This window comes from Podarcis melisellensis (genome assembly GCF_964234715.1).
Source record: "Podarcis melisellensis genome assembly, chromosome: 16".
Taxonomy (NCBI): Eukaryota; Metazoa; Chordata; class Lepidosauria; order Squamata; family Lacertidae; genus Podarcis; species Podarcis melisellensis.
The window spans coordinates 5,741,029-5,758,467 of NC_138533.1; the positions used below are offsets into that span (position 1 = coordinate 5,741,029).

Consider the following 17,439-nt stretch of genomic DNA (forward strand, 5'->3'; position numbering starts at 1 on the left):
GTAGGAACTGAAATTCACTGTGTGCTATGACCTGAAAGAGAATTTCAAGAAAATGGTACTTAACACTTGTAAAACTAGCCAAAATGTACAAAACCAGGCCAATCATTTGTCGGAGATGCAGAGAGGTGGAAGGCACGATGAACCACATGTGGTGGAATTGTAAAAAGAAGAAGAAGGGAATTCTAGGATATAATTTATAATGAAATTAAGAAAATGTTTGAATTCTTCTCCAAAAAGCCTGAAGCTTTTCTGCTGCTGAGTAACGAAATTCCAAAAATCTAAGGAGATTTTTTAATGTATGCAATAGCCGCAGCAAGAAGTTTAATTGCAAAAATCTGGAAAGGAGATTCCATTGCTATCAAACTGGAGTGGCAGATGAAAATGTTAGAATATGCAAAGTTAGCAAAAATGACAGCAAGACTCCGAGATGACACAGAACAAACATTCAGCAGAGAATGGGATATTTACAGAGTATATTTAAAAGAACACTGCAAATATCTAAATTCTCTGGGAGGCCTGAATGGACTTCTGCATGAAATTAGAGAATTGTACAAAATCAATATAACTGAAACAACTTAGGAGAGACAATAGAAAGTATGTAGCTGAAAATGTAATTTAGGAACTACATTGTGGTGATCGGAAGTCATGATGGAATTTGTTATGTATAAATCTAAAAAAATTTTTCTTGGTAATATGTATCAATTCGGATTTGTTTTGTTGATTGTTTTGTTTTTGTTTTTTTAAACCAATAAAGCATTATATATATATATATATATATATATATATATATATATATATATATATATATGTATATATGGTGTGTATGTACCATGTCATGTGATCGATTATAGCTCAGTTGGCAGAGCATAAGACTCTTAATCTCACAGTCATGTGTTCAACCCCCATTTTTCACGAACAATTCCTGCATTACAGGGGATTAGATTAGACGACCATCCTACTGCCTTCCAGACCTACAATTCTATGAAAGTAGTGAGTAATCAAATACACATTTGATGGTTCATTGTAGCGGTAACTGAATTTCCATGGAATGTGCATGAGCTCTGCCCACACAATGTGATCTCATAAGAGAGAGGAACACCCCTGGTTTCCCCACCTTGGAACTCATATAGGGTGTGTCCAGCAACCATTGCCCAGGTGACACAAGGGCAACATGACTGAGACCCAGATGGATGGAGACATCGTCCGTTGCTTGGAAATTCAGTGCGCAATGCCATGAGTCAAAGCCAAGGTTGCACAGCTCCAACTAATTAAGAAAGAGATTGGTACAAAATGCAAAGGAAAAGCAAACAAATTGGCATGGCTGGGCCATGGCTCACTTGACAGGAGGGGTTGGCTAAGGAATAGTATAAAAAGGTGTCCTGGATGAGAGGCTGACATTCACAACAGCTGCATTTCCAGAGATCTCTTTGGTGAACTAGGTAAGTCAGTCTGTCTCTGTCTCTGTCTCTGTCTCTGTCTCTGTCTCTGTCTCTGTCTCTGTCTCTGTCTCTGTCTCTGTCTCTGTCTCTGTCTCTCCCTTGTCCTCCTTTCAGGAAGTGGTGACTGGTGCCCATTGGGACTGGCATGGTGGAAAGCCTTAGAAGCAATCTGGTTCCCTCCAATGCTGGTGGACTCCAGCTCTCATCATTCTCCTAACAACTCTCAGCACTCTTAACAAACTGCAGCTCCGATAATTATTTGGGGGAAGCCATGACTGTTTAAAGTTGTTTCTTGGGGCCTTAAATGTATGGTCTGAATGTGACCTTGGGAGCAATCTGTTGCTCGCCAATGTTCCCATTAGCCGCAAGTATGGCCAATGTTCAAGGATGCTGGGAGTTGCCATCCAACAACATCTAGAAGACACAACATTGATTACTCCTGGATGAGTGTGAGAGAGATGTTGGATAATTCCCATGCTGGCTGGTGGGGCAGGAGGCAAGGAGCCCAACAGCAAGGTTGTGTGAGAATAAAATGGGGCAGGGGAGGGTCATTAATATTCATGCCTTGTGGGGCTCCCAGGAGGAAAGTTGAGATGCAAATGCAGTCAGAAATTACCCAATTATACAAGAGTCAGCCCAGATCTGCCTTCTGTTTCCTACAGGTTTGCTTTGACAACAAAGAAAGATGTGTTCCCGTCAGGACAAAGACCAATGCTACAAGCAGGAGAAAGAGGAAGGGTCCTGCTGTGGTGGCCGGAGGTCTTCCACCAGTGAGGACCGAGGTTCCTGCTGTCTGGGACGGAGAAACAGCGGAGGGTGTCATGGCAATCGGGGTTCATCTGGCTGTCACGGGAAGCAACAAGAGCAGCAACAGCAGCAGCAGCAGGTCTTCCAAGTGCCATCCCAGAAGCTGAAGTAACACCAGGGATAATTCCTAGAAGGGCCTAATTCTGCAGGAATTAGGTGGAGTCATTTCAACTACAGTTCCTGAGCATTTGAGGCACTCTCAGCTTTATCTCTGTGCCAAATTCGACCATCCCACTGCTCCAAATTCTCAGCTACCTCTTCTCCTCTTCTAAGGAGGTCATCTCATGTGACATTTGGAGCATGAGAAGAGCAAGGAGAGTCATCCAGCTGTTTCTTTCTCTCTCTCATCCAGCTGTTTCTATTTGCTGTTCATTTGCACACATGGGTGAATAAATAATAAACAATTAGTAATAATGAACTCCTGAGCTTTGAATTCTTTTAAACTTTTTTATTTTAAGAATCTCTGCATTTCATCCAAAGAATGATCCATTTCAATCCCGTCAATGACCAATGTGAATGTCATGTTGATGCAGGTTCATAGGAAGTTGCATTCTACTGAAACAGAGCCTTTGTCATCTAGCTCAGTATTGCATACATTGATTATTGTGTACATTATTGTGTACAGTGGCTCTCCAGAGTTTCAGGTAAGGGAGGCAGTGATGATTCTGAATGGCAGTTGTAGGGAATCCCAGGAAGGAAGAGTGCTCTTGCATAGCCTCCAACATTTCTCTGATGAAAATAGGGAGGTCCTATGCCATTATTATTATTATTATTATTATTATTATTATTATTACTACCATCAGCATCATCATCTTCATCATCAATATTCCACCTATCTGACTCACTTGTGAGTCACTCTGGACAGCTTCCAACATAAAAAACAACAATAAACTTCAGTATATGTAGTTTCCTTCAGATGTCTTTTACAACTTGTATAGTGACTTATCTCTTTGGCTCAGGGGTTGGATAACTCCATACCCTCCAACATTTCTCCAGTGAAAAGAGGGATGTCCTAAGGAAAAGCAGGACATTGTGGGATCAAATAAAAAACCGGGACAGCTTCTATAAATCCAGAATTGTCTCCGGAAAATAGGGGCACATGGAGGGTTTACTCTTGGGGTTTTTCACTGTGAAAATAGGATATTGAATGAGATGCATCATTGGCCTGATCTATCACGATTCTTCTTTTGTTTTGGGGAATGCCAGGTATTGAACCTGGGACATTGGTTTGTTTGTTTTTATTGAAAGCCGGTTTGGAGGACTTATCCTCAAAGCTCGCTTTTAAACACATTCAATGAACAAACAGACACAAACACGTAAAATACCTCACTCTTATACAATGTCTCCTTGTTAAAGTTTGTTGGGTCATGTATCTTTTGACCCACTGAGTCTGCTGCAACGGCCCTGCAATAAATTTGATTTATTGCCACTCCGACCAACTTCCAATGGCACTCACATGTTTCCACTCCATGCACTGCCACTCTCCTCAGTTGCCAGAAAAAATCCGAGGGCTCCCTTGGACAAAAAACAAAGACACCAACCGGGATTACTTGGAGCAAAACAGCAGCCTGTAGGCTTGGCCTTTATTGATCTGTTGCAACAGGGTGCTCCCCTCACCTGCAGGAGAGAGGAGAGATCTCGGAAAATGGTGTGCAAGGCCTTATAAAGACTTTTGAAATTGCCACCCTGTAGATCAAGACAACTCCCAGAAACATCATACATACATCACAGAAGGGGTGTAACCTAAGACCACCCCTCAGATACATCACACCTGCATCACAGAAAAGGCGGTCTTAAAACAGAAATTTGAATGTTGTTTTTCTCCTGTCTTGTTTATCTCCTGTCTGGCAGGTTACTTGATTGGATTGCCTGGGTAGCCTGGCCAGTCTTTTGTAAGGATAAATACTTAGTTCCTGGGCCATGTCACAGGCTCACATCCTATTCAAACACAGACATACCCTTAAGACAGGATTTGTAAAGGAAAAGACAATGGGGAGGCTTTTCCATTTTGACCCTGCAGAGAAAAGATTTGGTCAGTTTAGGAATCAAAATGGTTCCAGGTTGGCCTTCCTGTGCTGATCTATGTATGTGCTTGGTTGGTACACTTATGAACATCACCATATATTTAAGACCATAAAATTCCTAACACACCAGATAATAGCAGAGTTCACAAGCAGCATAAAATGGCTTGTCTGTGTCTACGTGGTGTCCTCAGTAACTCAGGTTGACACCAATGCTTCTAATCTAAAACTCTTTATTTAGAAACATTCAAAACAGAAAAGAAAAACCTACAGAATCTAGCTGCATGTTCGCAGCTTTCTGCCTCTTAACGACCTTGCTAATGTTCTCAGACAGACTGCTCTCCAGAGAGAGCTCAGCCCCCACAGAGCACAGATCAAAGGAAAAAAGCACAGATGATGTGGGCAGTGCACCCAGTTGATAAGAACCACGCTCAGGGAGTGTTAACTCCTGACAGTCCAGAACCACAACACACCTGTCAAAGTAGCTGTTTTACTACAAAGGAATTTCAGAAACAGACTGGAAAGAGAAGCTGCTGAATTGCAACTTATCACCAAACTTAAAACCATGGAGAAACCTGGCCTGAACAAAGACATTGGACTCTTATCTCATTATACATGACAAAGCCATTTTTCACCTTCTCACCCCTTGCTTTTTCCTGTAAGACCTATTGCAGTCGTTAAGAGTCTTCAACAAGCTCATCACAGCTATCTGCCCATCACCCATTCCTACCACCCTTCTGAGTAATACCCCTCCCCACCTTCTCACTATATAGAAGGGTCTGGAAACTTCTGTTTCAGTGTATCTGAAGAAGTGTGCATGCACACGAAAGCTCATACCAAGAACTAACTTAGTTGGTCTTTAAGGTGCTACTGGAAGGAATTTTTTTTGTTTTCACAACACACCTGAAGCCCATCTGATGACAACCAGTTGAGTCCACAGGGACACCACAGATCCAACCCAAAGGAAGGACTGTAACTCACTGGTAAAACTGCTGTTTTGCATGAAGGAGGGGCTAGGTCCAATCACTAGAAAGCTGCAGCTGCCAATCAGTGTAACTGACCTTGAGCTAGATGGACCAATCATCTGCAACTGGGGTGCCAATTTGAATAAAGCATTGTGGGGGCCCAGTTAAGCCACCCCCACACCATTTGAATGGCAAAGCCCATTAAGTTCTTGGGGCCCAGCTCCCTCAAATATTTTAAGGAAGAGAGAAGGCACTACGGCCCCTAGGAATTGGCTTCTATGATCTACAACCCTAAGGAGAGCATTAGACATTCTTCTATATATTTTCCTAATCAGACTTTCTGGCTAACTTCTTGTGTCAGGTGATAATCAGGTTCTGTTTGTTTGGCAAGGAATTAGACAAGATGACTCATTTGGGTGTTTTTGGAAAAGGTGGAATCTGGGAGGAGATTCAAAAGAACACCTCTATTTTTGCCTGAAATAAGAACGGATGTAAAATAGTAGTGAAGAGATCAAATTTAAATCATGTTTTCTTAAAAGCCACGAGCATATTCAACCATGGACGAAGAATATAGGAAGCTCCTTTATACTGAGACCATAGGTCCATCATTCTAGCTCAATAATGGAAAAAGGACCCCAAGTTTAGCCAACAGCATCTCCCATTGAAAAGAGATCACGTGGGAAAGGATGGGAAATATCTTCCTCATTTTGAGGCCCTAGAGATGCAGCTAGTCACAGTAGACTATACTGGGCAAGGTTATCTAGGCAGCTTCCTATTTTGGGAGGACTTCTAAATCAGTGGTAGGGAACCTTCTTTATGAAGAAGGTCTCAGGTTCATTCCTCAGCATCTCCCATACGTTTTGTGTAAGGACTACTTGCCGAGCTTGGGAGCAGAGAGGACAATGTGGATGAAGAGTAGGAACCTTATGTGTGTATGGAGAAGTGAAGATAGGAAAAGAACACCATGACACTGACAGGCTTGCAGGAAAGAAGTTTTTAATGCCTTGAAAGAAGTAGTCATAGCAGGAAAATGAAAGACTGGTGTTTCCCATGCCAGAGGAAGGTCTGGCTCATCATCTGGAAAAGACAGCAACCATTTGCTTTGCAAGAAGATATCCTGAAGAGGTGGTGGTCATTGTGGGCTGGGATTTCAGCTCTTTTTGGAGGCATCTACTTCATCTTCTGCTGAGAACTTCCACCACCACCGCCACCACCGCAACATCCGCCGCTGCTTCCACCGCTACTTTGACCGCTGCTCCTGCCACCGCAGCATCCTCCTCCGCTGCTACTTCTGCTTTGAGAAGATCCACCTCCATGGCCACCACATCCTCCACCACCTCCACCACCACCACTGCCACCACTACGGCAGCATCCTCCACTCCTCTGGCTTTGTTGAGATGATCCACCACCACCTCCACGGCCACCACAACCGCCTCCTCCTCCTCCATGGCCACCACCACCATGACAGCCTCCTCCTCCTCCACCACCACTTCTGCCGCCACAACAGCCACCTCCTCCTTGTTGTTGTTGTTGTTGGCTCATCTTTGCTATGGCTTTGATAACTTCTGCAGGGAGAGAAAGAGAGAAAGACCAACGTCATTTTTGATCCGGTTTCTCCAAGGGAGCAGCTTTTGGGGTATTCTGTAAAGTAGATATGTGATCCTCCAGATGTTGTTGACTAGAACAGGCATAGGCAAACTCTGGCCCTCCAGATGTTTGGGGCTATAATTCCCATCATCCCTGACCACTGGTTCTGTTAGCTAGGGATGATAGGAATTGTAGTCCCAAACATCTGGAGGGCCAGAGTTGGCCTATGCCTGGACTAGAACTCTCATTTTCCTTCTTCTATTTGTCATGCTGGTTGGTGATGCTTGACATAAGAGTCCAATAACATCTGGGGGTCCAGTGGTTTCCTACCTTTGATAGACATCTTTTCCTAGACCAGCAGGGTTGCCATGTGGGGAACATCCCAGACCCTGATATTTTAGAGCCCAAACCTGAGACCCTGGGGTGGTTCCTTGTGATGTTATGGTATGGGTCCTGGAGACTGAGGTCAATTGAGAGAGAAAAGCAAGCAGGGCAGACCCTCCCCAAGTATCTGGGCTGTCATTTGCAGCCAGCTCCTGTTGAGATGAAGCTTGCAAATCTTCTGAATGGATTATTAATTCTACTTCCACTATTCTTAATCTTATTCTTATTGGCATTCTTCCACACCTGGAGAATCAAGCCTCCACCAGGCATTTGAAGGGAGTCAAATTAAACCTGGAGACTTTAGGTTAGACCTGGAGGTTTGGCAACCCTGTTGATCATCAGTGGGAAACCTCAGGCCCTCCAGATGTTTTTGGACTCCAGCCCCCATCATTCTTTGCCTATCAGTCATGCTGGCTAGGAGTGGTGGGAATCAGGGACCAACAACATCTGGAGGGATACAGGTCCCCCCTTCCCTATTTTATACCTTTATATCTATGTTTCATATATAATCCCTGATTGGTTGAGACATGTTCTTTAAATATACTAAGAATATTTCCCAAGGAAATTGATTTCCCCCCAGTGGTGGACATGCAACGTCAGCAACATTTGCAATCTATGCTCATACGATATTTATCCTTGCACCTTCAGGTTTAGAGGGAGAGATCTTTCCCTACAATATAGATGGCTCTGAATTGAATTGAGATGCTTTGTTCCCAAGTCAACATTGCTTTTAGGACACCTGACAGTTTTCAATTGTGTTTTCAGAAATCAAGATTTGTTCCTTATCCCCACTCCTGTCCAGCCAATCTAACCAGGCACAAAAAGAAATGCCATAAAAACCCTCTAAATTGCCAGCTAAATCCTGATTTTACAGCCATTTATAGACAGTAGTCAAGCTCTCACAAAACGCTATGTCAATCGAGAAATCCCATTACTCTGCGCTAAAACACATGCTTTGTATATCAAATCCCTGCTCAGTTGGTTGTTTTTTTAAAAACATCTCCATCATAGATTTGCTACCGCCAAATACTCATGGACAACCATAGCTGGTCAGAGGAGGAACAGCTAGGTGAGATGGACCAACAATTTGACTAAGAGGGGGAATGGCTCCATAGCTCTGTGAGTAGCAATTGCTTTGCATGCAGAAGAAGGCCACAGGTTCAATTAGACAGGGCTGGGTCTGCAGAGCCGCTACCAGTTAAGGTAGACAACATTGAGCAATCAGTAGCCAATGGTCTGGCTCCATACAAGGCAACTTTGTTTGTTCCTTTCTATGGAGGAGGACTGTGGCTCAGAAGTAGAGCATTGGCTTTGCATGCAGAAGGTCTCAGGTTCAATCCCTGGATCTTCTGGGAAGGGTTGGGAGAAGATCCAGTCTGAAACTCTGGAGAGCTGTTGCAGGTTAGAATAGGCAGTACTGAGCTATATGAAGCCAACAATCTAATCAAAATAAAGGCCATTCAAAGTTTCAGCACATTACTAGGAATTCCATCAGGTTCTAGAAAGGGGAGAGATGAGTTTGCAGGGCCTCTTCTCCTTCCTTGCTAGAGGACGAGATTCATCAGGCTCATCCCACCACTATCGTTTACAGCAGGATGGAATACAATGCCCATCTTCCTTTACCTTTGGTCCAGCTGGCCGTGGATGATGAAAGTTGGGAGCCCAAGTATCTAAGTCCGAAGTTGTTAATGAGTTTCTAAGTTATCACAAGCATCTTGAATTTGGTTTGGTAAAATATTTTCATGAAAACAAGATAAGACAAAAGAGCCTACGAGATTCTGACAAAGACCCATCTTGTCTAGCATCTTGTTCTCATAGTGGCCAACCAGATGCCTCAGTGGGAAACCCATAAGCTTCTCCTGCGCACAACAGCTTCCCAGTAACTGGTATTCAGAGCCAAACAGCCTCTGCCAGTGAAGGTAGAACATAGCCATCGTGACTAGCAGCTATTGACCTCTCCAGTTGCAAATCTGGAAAGCTATTGGTCCTACTCAATTAGATTTAGCAGAAGGCTTCCTTGAAGAATGACAGATCCATTGACAGTCCAGAGAAAAGTGAGGTCCTCACACTTACCCGGTCAATCACTGAGAAGATGTTGTTGTCAAGTCAAGTGTTGTCGAGCGAATGAGGATCCCTTGGAACAAAAGAGCTTTTTATACCATCTCCAGACATTCCATTTCAGGCACCAGAGACATTCTTTTAGAATTTTTGACGCACCCATGGCCTCACATTTCATTAACTCCCCACCATCTTGCATTAATGAGTTTTGACTCATTCCTACATGAGATTCCTATCTTCCGTTACACTCGAGTATGTTATGCACCTGTGTCTGTGGGTGCCTTCTGTCAGGATGCGACACCTGACTTCACCATCTAGCCCCATCCACATGGACTGGCTACTGCTCTTGAGGGTCTCAGGGAGGGAGTCTCTCCTAGAATTACCTGGAAGTGTTGTTATTTGAACCTAGGACCTTCTGTATGAAAGGAAAATGCTCTGCTACTGGGCCTTGGTCCCAATATAGAACATAAGGAATTGTCTTACACCAAGTCAATCTGCAGTGTTGCCGAACTAACAGGGAGGATAAGAGGAGATATGGTACAAAAAGTGAATAAGGAGTCGGCTATCTTTAAGGAAAGGGACACAGGTGGTGCTGTGGGTTAAACCACAGAGCCTAGGACCTGCTGATCAGAAGATCGGCGGTTCGAATCACTGCGATGGGGTGACTGTTGCTCGGTCCCTGTTCCTGCCAACCTAGCAGTTCGAAAGCACGTCAAAGTGCAAGTAAATAAATACGTACTGCTCCGGCGGGAAGGTAAATAGCATTTCCATGCGCTGCTCTGGTTCTCCAGAAGCAGCTTAGTCATGCTGGCCACATGACCCGGAAGCTGTATGCCAGCTCCCTCAGCTAATAAAGTGAGATGAGCACCGCAACCCCAGAGTCGGCCACGACTGGACCAACGGTCAGGGGTCCCTTTACCTTTTATCTTTAAGGAATACATCATAATTTATGTGGAAAAAGTAGAATTTCTGACAGATATTGAGTGAATCCAAAAAATGATTAGAGTGAAAGGAGACTAAAGTCAAGATAGAAGAAGAGATTAAAGAAAAAATGAAATGCGTTTAAGCTAGTTGGAAAAACAAAGTAGTGTAACAAGAACGGCTGGAAGTCACTTGGTGGGTGTCTGTGTGGGGTAGGTATGTAGATATGTGCAGTATAGGTAGGTATTATATAGAGTAATGTAGGTTTTTTTTGTTATGAAAATAAGGTAGTGTGTTATGTATGTGTATTGTGTAAATGTATATGTATGCCTTTTATATGTTAATAAATTTTAAAAAGTTAGTCTGCAGTGTTTCAGGCAGGGTGCCTTCCTAAGCTCTAGTTAGGGAGGCTGCTCTGCCACTAAGCTACATTTATACATAGCTGTCAACTTACAGATTTGAAAATAAGGGACCAGCAGCCTTAAAAATAAGGGATCAGCAGCCAAAATAAGGGATTTTGCTTAGCTTATGCACGTTGGCGCTGCCATCGTGGCACGGGGAGTTCCATTGGCCCTTCCCCGCCCGAGAGAGAGGGAGGGAGGGAGAGAGACTCTCGCCCGCGAGCCCGGCATGAGGCAGTTGCGGCGGCGCTGTGGCCGCTGAAGTGCCGCCCTTCTGCATCCCTCCGCATCCCCTCCTCTTCCTCCTCCCTCAGGCCGCCTCCTCAGCCTCTGCCGTTGCCGCCTCTGGCTTCCCCTGGCAGCACGGCGGAAGTCTCGCAAGAGAGGGGCTGCCTGCCCGCCTGCCACCACCCGTCTCCTCACGACGCGCCCCTGAGGGGGGAAAGGGAGAGACGGAGAAGCGCCAGCTCATGTGCATTCTCTCTCTCACGGTGGAGGACCGTAAGCCGCTGCTTCCCTCCTGAGCTGGGTGAGCATGAAACCTGGGAAATTTAAGGGACATCATCAATCCGGGACAGCAGCAGGAAACGGCGCTGGGATAAGGGAGTTTCCCGCCAAATAAGGGACGGTTGACAGCTATGCCTTTATATTACTGCTCTGCCACAGTGCTATGGTCCTTAGCCTAAAAATCAAGTGAGATTTTAGCCCCTCTTCTTGAATAAAAGGCTGGTTTACCCAGGAGGCTGTTTTCTTCAGAGTCAGACCACTGGTTCATCTATCCCTGTGTTAAACACACTGAAAGGGCATTGAATCTTTGGGGTTTTAGGCAGGGAGTTTTTCACAGCCCTGTCTGGAAATGCCAGAACTTGCTGCATGCTCTGCCACTAAGCTATGACCCTTTCTGTTGCTTGCTTGTAAACATTTACCATTAGTTGCTCAGATATTTTTATATTACTGTCTGGGGGCAGATGGGGCTCATCATATTCAGAAGGTAGTTCATCTAGGAGAAGGAAAACTGTGATCCAAATCTCTCCTGCCTTGTGGTTATACTCATTCCTGAGAAAGGCTTCGGAAGTGAACCCTGAGGAAAAAGCCATTCCTGCTGCCTTGCGGGTTATCATCAGGAGAAGAAACCCTACACAAATACAGAGTGGAGTCCTTAAGAAGGTTAGATAGTGTCTTCTATATCTCCTTTGAGCACTTCTTGCAGGCAAACAATTTCCCAGGTTCAATACCGGGCATTCCCATAAGAACAAAAGAAGAATCATGATAGCTCAGGGCAATGAGGCATCTCATTCAGTAAACTATTTTTACAGTGCAAAAAACACCCTCCAAGTGTCCCTATTTTCCAGAGACAGTTCTGGAATTACTGAAGCTCTCCTGGTTTCTGATTTGATCCCGGAATGTCCCGCTGTTCCTTAGGACATCCTTATTTTCATTGGAGAAATGTTTGAGGGTATGGAATTATCCAACCCCTGAGCCAAAGAGATAAGTCACTATACAACCTTTATAAGACATCTGAAGGAAACAACATATACTGAAGTTTATTGTGTTTCTTTATGATGGATGTTGTCCAGAGTGACTCACAACTAAGTCAGATGGGTGGAGTATTGATGATGATGAGGAGGAGGAAGAGGAGGAGGATAATAATAATAACAATAATGGAATAGGACCTCCCTATTTTCATCAGAGAAATGTTGGAGGCTATGAAAGAGCACTCTTCCTTCCTGGGATTCCCAGTAACCGGAATTCAGAAGCATCACTGCCTCCCTTACCTGAATCCATGGAGATCCACTGTACACAATAATATACGCAATAATCAATGTATGCAATACTGAGCTAGATGACCAAGGCTCTGTTTCAGTAGAATGCAACTTCCTATGAGCCTACATGAACATGACATTGAGATTGGTCATTCACGGGATTGAAATGGAAGATTATTTGGATGAAATGCAGAGATTCTTAAAATAAAAAAGTTTAAAAGAAATTCAAAGCTCAGGAGTTCATTATTACTAATTGTTTATTATTTATTCACCCATGTGTGCAAAGGAACAGCAAATAGAAATAGCTGGATGACTCCCCTTGCTCTTCTCATGCTTCAAATTTCACAGGAGATGTTTCCCATTGAAGAAGAGAAGAGGCAGCTGAGAATTTGGAGCATTGGGGTGGTGGAATTTATTGCAGGGATAAAGCTGACAGAACATATTGAGAGTGTCTCAAGTGCTCAGCAACTGGTGTTCAAATGATTCCACCTAATTCTTGCAGAATTAGGCCCTTCTAGGAATTCTCCCTGGTGTTACTTCAGCTTCTGGGATGGCACTTGGAAGACCTGCTGCTGCTGCTGCTGCTGCTCTTGTTGCTTCCCGTGACAGCCGGATGAACCCCGATTGCCATGACACCCTCCGCTGTTTCTCCGTCCCAGACAGCAGGAACCTCGGTCCTCACTGGTGGAAGACCTCCGGCCACCACAGCAGGACCCTTCCTCTTTCTCCTGCTTGTAGCATTGGTCTTTGTCCTGACGGGAACACATCTTTCTTGGCTGTCAAAGCGAACCTGTAGGAAACAGAAGGCAGATCTAGGCTTACTCTTGTATAATTGGGTAATTTCTGACTGCATTTGCATCCCAACTTTCCTCCTGGGAGCCGCACAAGGCATGGATATTAATGACCCTCCCCTGCCCCATTTTATTCTCACAACAACCCTGCTGTTGGGCTCCTTGCCTCCTGCCCCACCAGTCAGCATGGAAATTATCCAACATCTCTCTCACACTAATCCAGGAGTAACCAATGTGGTGTCTTCTAGATGTTGTTGGATGGCAACTCCCAGCATCCTTGAACATTGGCCATGCTTGGGGCTAATGGGAACATTGTTGGGCAACAGATTGCTCCCAAGCTCACATTCAGACCATACATTTAAGGCCCCAAAGAACAACTTTAAACAGTCATGGCTTCCCCCAAATAGTTATCGGAGCTGTAGTTTGTTAAGAGTGCTGAGAGTTGTTAGGAGAATGATGAGAGCTGGAGTCCAGAAGCATTGAAGGGAACCAGATTGCTTCTAAGGCCTCTACCATGCCAGTCCCATTGGGCACCAGCCACCACTGCCTGAAAGGAGGACGAGGGAGGGAGGGACAGAGACAGAGACAGACAGAGACAGACTGACTTACCTTGTTCACCAAAGAGATCTCTGGAAGTGCAGCTGTTGTGAATGTCTGCCTCCCATCCAGGACACCTTTTTATACTATTCCTTAGCCAACCCCTCCTGTCGATTGAGCCATGGCTGAGCCATTCTTATTTGTTTTCTTTTCCTTTACATTTTGTACCAATATCTTTCTCAATTAGTTGGAGCTGTGCAACCTTGGCTTTGACTCATGGCATTGCACACAGAATTTCCAACAAGGGATTATGTCTCCATCCATTTGGGTCTCAGTCATGTTGTCCTTGTGTCACCTGGGCAATGATTGCTGGACACATCCCATATGAGTTCCAAGGTGGGGAAACCAGGGGTGTTCCTCTCTCTTATGAGATCACATTGTGTGGGCAGAGCTCATGCACATTCCATGGAAATTCAGTTATGGCTACAATGAACCAAAATGACATTATGTACACATTTGATTACTCACCTTCGCTATCATAGAATTGTAGGACTGGAAGGCACTAGGAGGGTCATCTAGTGCAATACCCTGTAATACAGAAATTATTTGCTTAATATGGGGCTGGAACCCATGAGCCTTATATTGGGAGTCTCCTGCTCTACCTACTGAGCTATCCAGCTGCCCATGCACACTGGCCTGACAGGAGTCTGCAGGATTTCCAGAAGTGGTGTCTTTCATCTCTACAGTGATGGCCACCAATTTGTATGGCTTTAAAAGGGGATTCGACAAGCTAGTGCAGATCAGACGAACAGTGGCTCCCAGCCATGAGAACTATGTTCTCTCACTGTTATATGCTGTATGCCTGAGCGTAATACCAGTCACTGGGAATCATCAGTAGGAAGAATTGCTGCTTGTGGGCTTCCCATTGTGGGTCATTTGATTGGCCACTGTAAGGACAGGGTGCTGGACTAGATTGGTCGTTGACCCAGCAGCCAGGTTGGTTTTATTCTCTCTTTTTTAAAATTGTATTTATTTATTTTGTTTTTCAAATCAAAATTTCATAGAGATATATCAAACATCAATCATAAAAACAAGATTCCAAGGAATCTCCTGGATTCCCACCCTCCCTGTTATTTATCATTTCCTTCTGCATCTTTTATGATAGTCCAAATCATTTACATCTCCATTGCATCCAGAATTCACCCTTAAACTACAAGTGATTCCAATCCCTACTAACGATTTTAACTTTGGTCTTTTTACAATGGTTTATAATGGTCTTTAAGATGTTGTAAATTTTCTGCATTCCTTATTGAAATTTTGGCCTTCCTGATTTCTGATTCTTCTGGTCCTTTTGGCCATTTCAGCATCATCCATAACTTCATCTGCCATTCTTCTCTGGTAAGGACTTGGTCTTCTTTCCATCTCTGGTTGGTTTTATTCTCTTATGACAACAGTGAGAGAGGGGGCTCTCCCATTCCTGCTCTGCCTGTCGCTTTCCTGGCAGAATTTAATAGTTTACTGAGAGACCTGGCTGTTAGGTTAGATGGGCCTAGATGATCCAGCAGGTACATTCTTATGATCCAATGGGCTTTCTGTTTTATGTCTGGTAGGCACCGACGAACCCCTCATCCTTCTGGAATTAGTCTATAAGACCATCCAATTGGCTGTAGTACAGTGGTACCTCGGGTTAAGTACTTCGTTCGGGAGGTCCGCTCTTAACCTGAAACTGTTCTTAACCTGAAGCACCACTTTAGCTAATGGGGCCTCCTGCTGCAGCTGCGCTGCCGGAGCACAATTTCTGTTGTCATCTTGAAGCAAAGTTCTTAACCCGAGGTACTATTTCTGGGTTAACAAAGTCTGTAACCTGAAGCGTCTGTAACCTGAAGCGTATGTAACCCGAGGTACCACTGTATGTGTATGATAAGATGTGTAAACCATTCGATCGAAAAGCTCTCCAATCCATGTACAAATAAAACTAAAATCCACCACCCGGTTAAAAACAAATATACACAAAAGCATTATCATGGAACACAACATATATGCCCTCCCATAATCCCTAGTCAAAGTTCTATTGCTCCTTCATTCAATCATAGATTTTTAGAGCCGGAAGAGGTCACAGGGGTCATCTATTTGAAACCCCAGCAATGCAGGAACCACAGCTAAAAAATCCCCGATAGATGACTTTCCAGCCTCTGTTTAGAAACCTCCAGTGAAGGTGAGTCTTATGTAGTCCATTCTACTGCTGAACAGCTTGTAATGATTCAGTCATTTATTATATGGTCACAGACCCATGAAAACGGAATACAGAAAGTGTAAAAACATGATCATTTAAACATTCACTTGTTTTATTATAACTCTGTGGTTTTCAAGCTACTGACACAGGTTTGTGGATAGTAGTACCACCAGTTCTCCCCCCCCCCCAAAAAAAATGTTGAGGGGTACTCTCATTTTGACTCAAGAAAATCACCATTTTATAGTTCAAATCGGGGAAAAATAAATACAGTAAATGGACAAAAGTACAAAGATTCACAAAATGTTTAGGAGTATGCTTCCCTCCAGAAAAAAGCATTGAGTATCACTATACTAGTAACAGAGATATCACTCCTGATGATTCACAGCAATGATGGCCCATGTGTCGCCTTAGATGATCTACTATTATGACACTGTCACAAGGAAGGAAATGACACCCATAGACTGCTGGAACTGTCCCTTTAACAGGACTACAATGAGATCATTGGAGCTGCGAGGAAGACATAATACTGTGTGCAGCTGAAGTTTCCATTTAACGAAATGGAAATAGGAAATGAAGTCTTCTTATGCAACCTATAAAAGCCACAGTTAGGAAGATAGGAAGATCTGCCTTCCTCCGAGTCAGATCATTGGTTGGCTCTGCATTGTCTACAGCAGTGGTGGCCAAATTTAGCCCTCCAGCTGTTTTGGAACTACAACTCCCATCATCCCTAGCTAACAGGGCCAGTGGTCAGGGATGATGGGAATTGTAGTCCCAAAACAGCTGGAGGGCCAAGTTTGGCCACCACTGGTCTACAGTGACTGGCAGTAGCTCTCCAGACTTTCCCTGCCCTACCTGAAGATATAACCTGCAGCCTTCTGTATGCAAAACAGATGCTCTGTCTCCAAATTATGGTCCTTCCCCTAAAATGGATTCTAGTCCTCATGGTTGTGAATTAAGGGCCAGTTTAAACAGGAAACTGAGTTATACTGATTCAATCCATTGGTCTATCTAGCTCAGGATTGTTTACACTGAGTGGCAATGGCTGTCCAGGATTTCAGGCATGGGACATACCTTTTTTATTTTTTATTTAATTAATATTTGATTTTAAAAAGTATAAACATACAACAAACAACAATTCAGACTCCAAATATCGAGATGACTCTGAATCTCCTGACTTTCCCCAATCCCTTCCATGGGTCCATATGACAATATTTACAACTGCATATCAATACAATCCCATTTTTTCCCTTCTAATTTATCCACATTTTTTGTTTCTTTGCAAGTGTGATTAGAATCTTGCTAATGATTTGACCTGCTTGCCTCGTGAATAAATTATAATTTTTCCCCACTTATTTTTTTTAAAAAAGTTATTGTCTTCTTGATTTCCGAGCTTCCCAGTTAATTTTGCCATTTCGGCATAGTCCACCATCTTGCTTTGCCATTCTTCTCTGGCCGGGGTTGACTCTTCCTCCCATCTCAGGGCTAGAAGAATCTGTGTGGCTGTTGTCACATACATTAATAATCTTTTCTGA

General features: G+C 43.8%; 3 long non-coding RNA genes across 3 annotated transcripts; all 3 read right to left on the minus strand.

The window, feature by feature from the left end:
* Positions 1–4,483: 4,483 nt before the first annotated feature.
* Positions 4,484–5,399, minus strand: LOC309359319. Its single transcript, XR_014163811.1, has 2 exons — positions 5,171–5,399; positions 4,484–4,740 (listed from the first exon to the last, which is right to left on the minus strand). It is a non-coding gene; the product is annotated as an uncharacterized lncRNA (long non-coding RNA).
* Positions 5,400–6,211: 812 nt separating this feature from the next.
* LOC309358699 lies at positions 6,212–9,417 on the minus strand. Its single transcript, XR_014163507.1, has 2 exons — positions 9,277–9,417; positions 6,212–6,797 (listed from the first exon to the last, which is right to left on the minus strand). It is a non-coding gene; the product is annotated as an uncharacterized lncRNA (long non-coding RNA).
* A 3,168-nt stretch (positions 9,418–12,585) lies between these two features.
* LOC309358846 lies at positions 12,586–14,598 on the minus strand. The gene is made up of 2 exons (XR_014163664.1): positions 13,747–14,598; positions 12,586–13,136 (listed from the first exon to the last, which is right to left on the minus strand). It is a non-coding gene; the product is annotated as an uncharacterized lncRNA (long non-coding RNA).
* Positions 14,599–17,439: the final 2,841 nt, after the last annotated feature.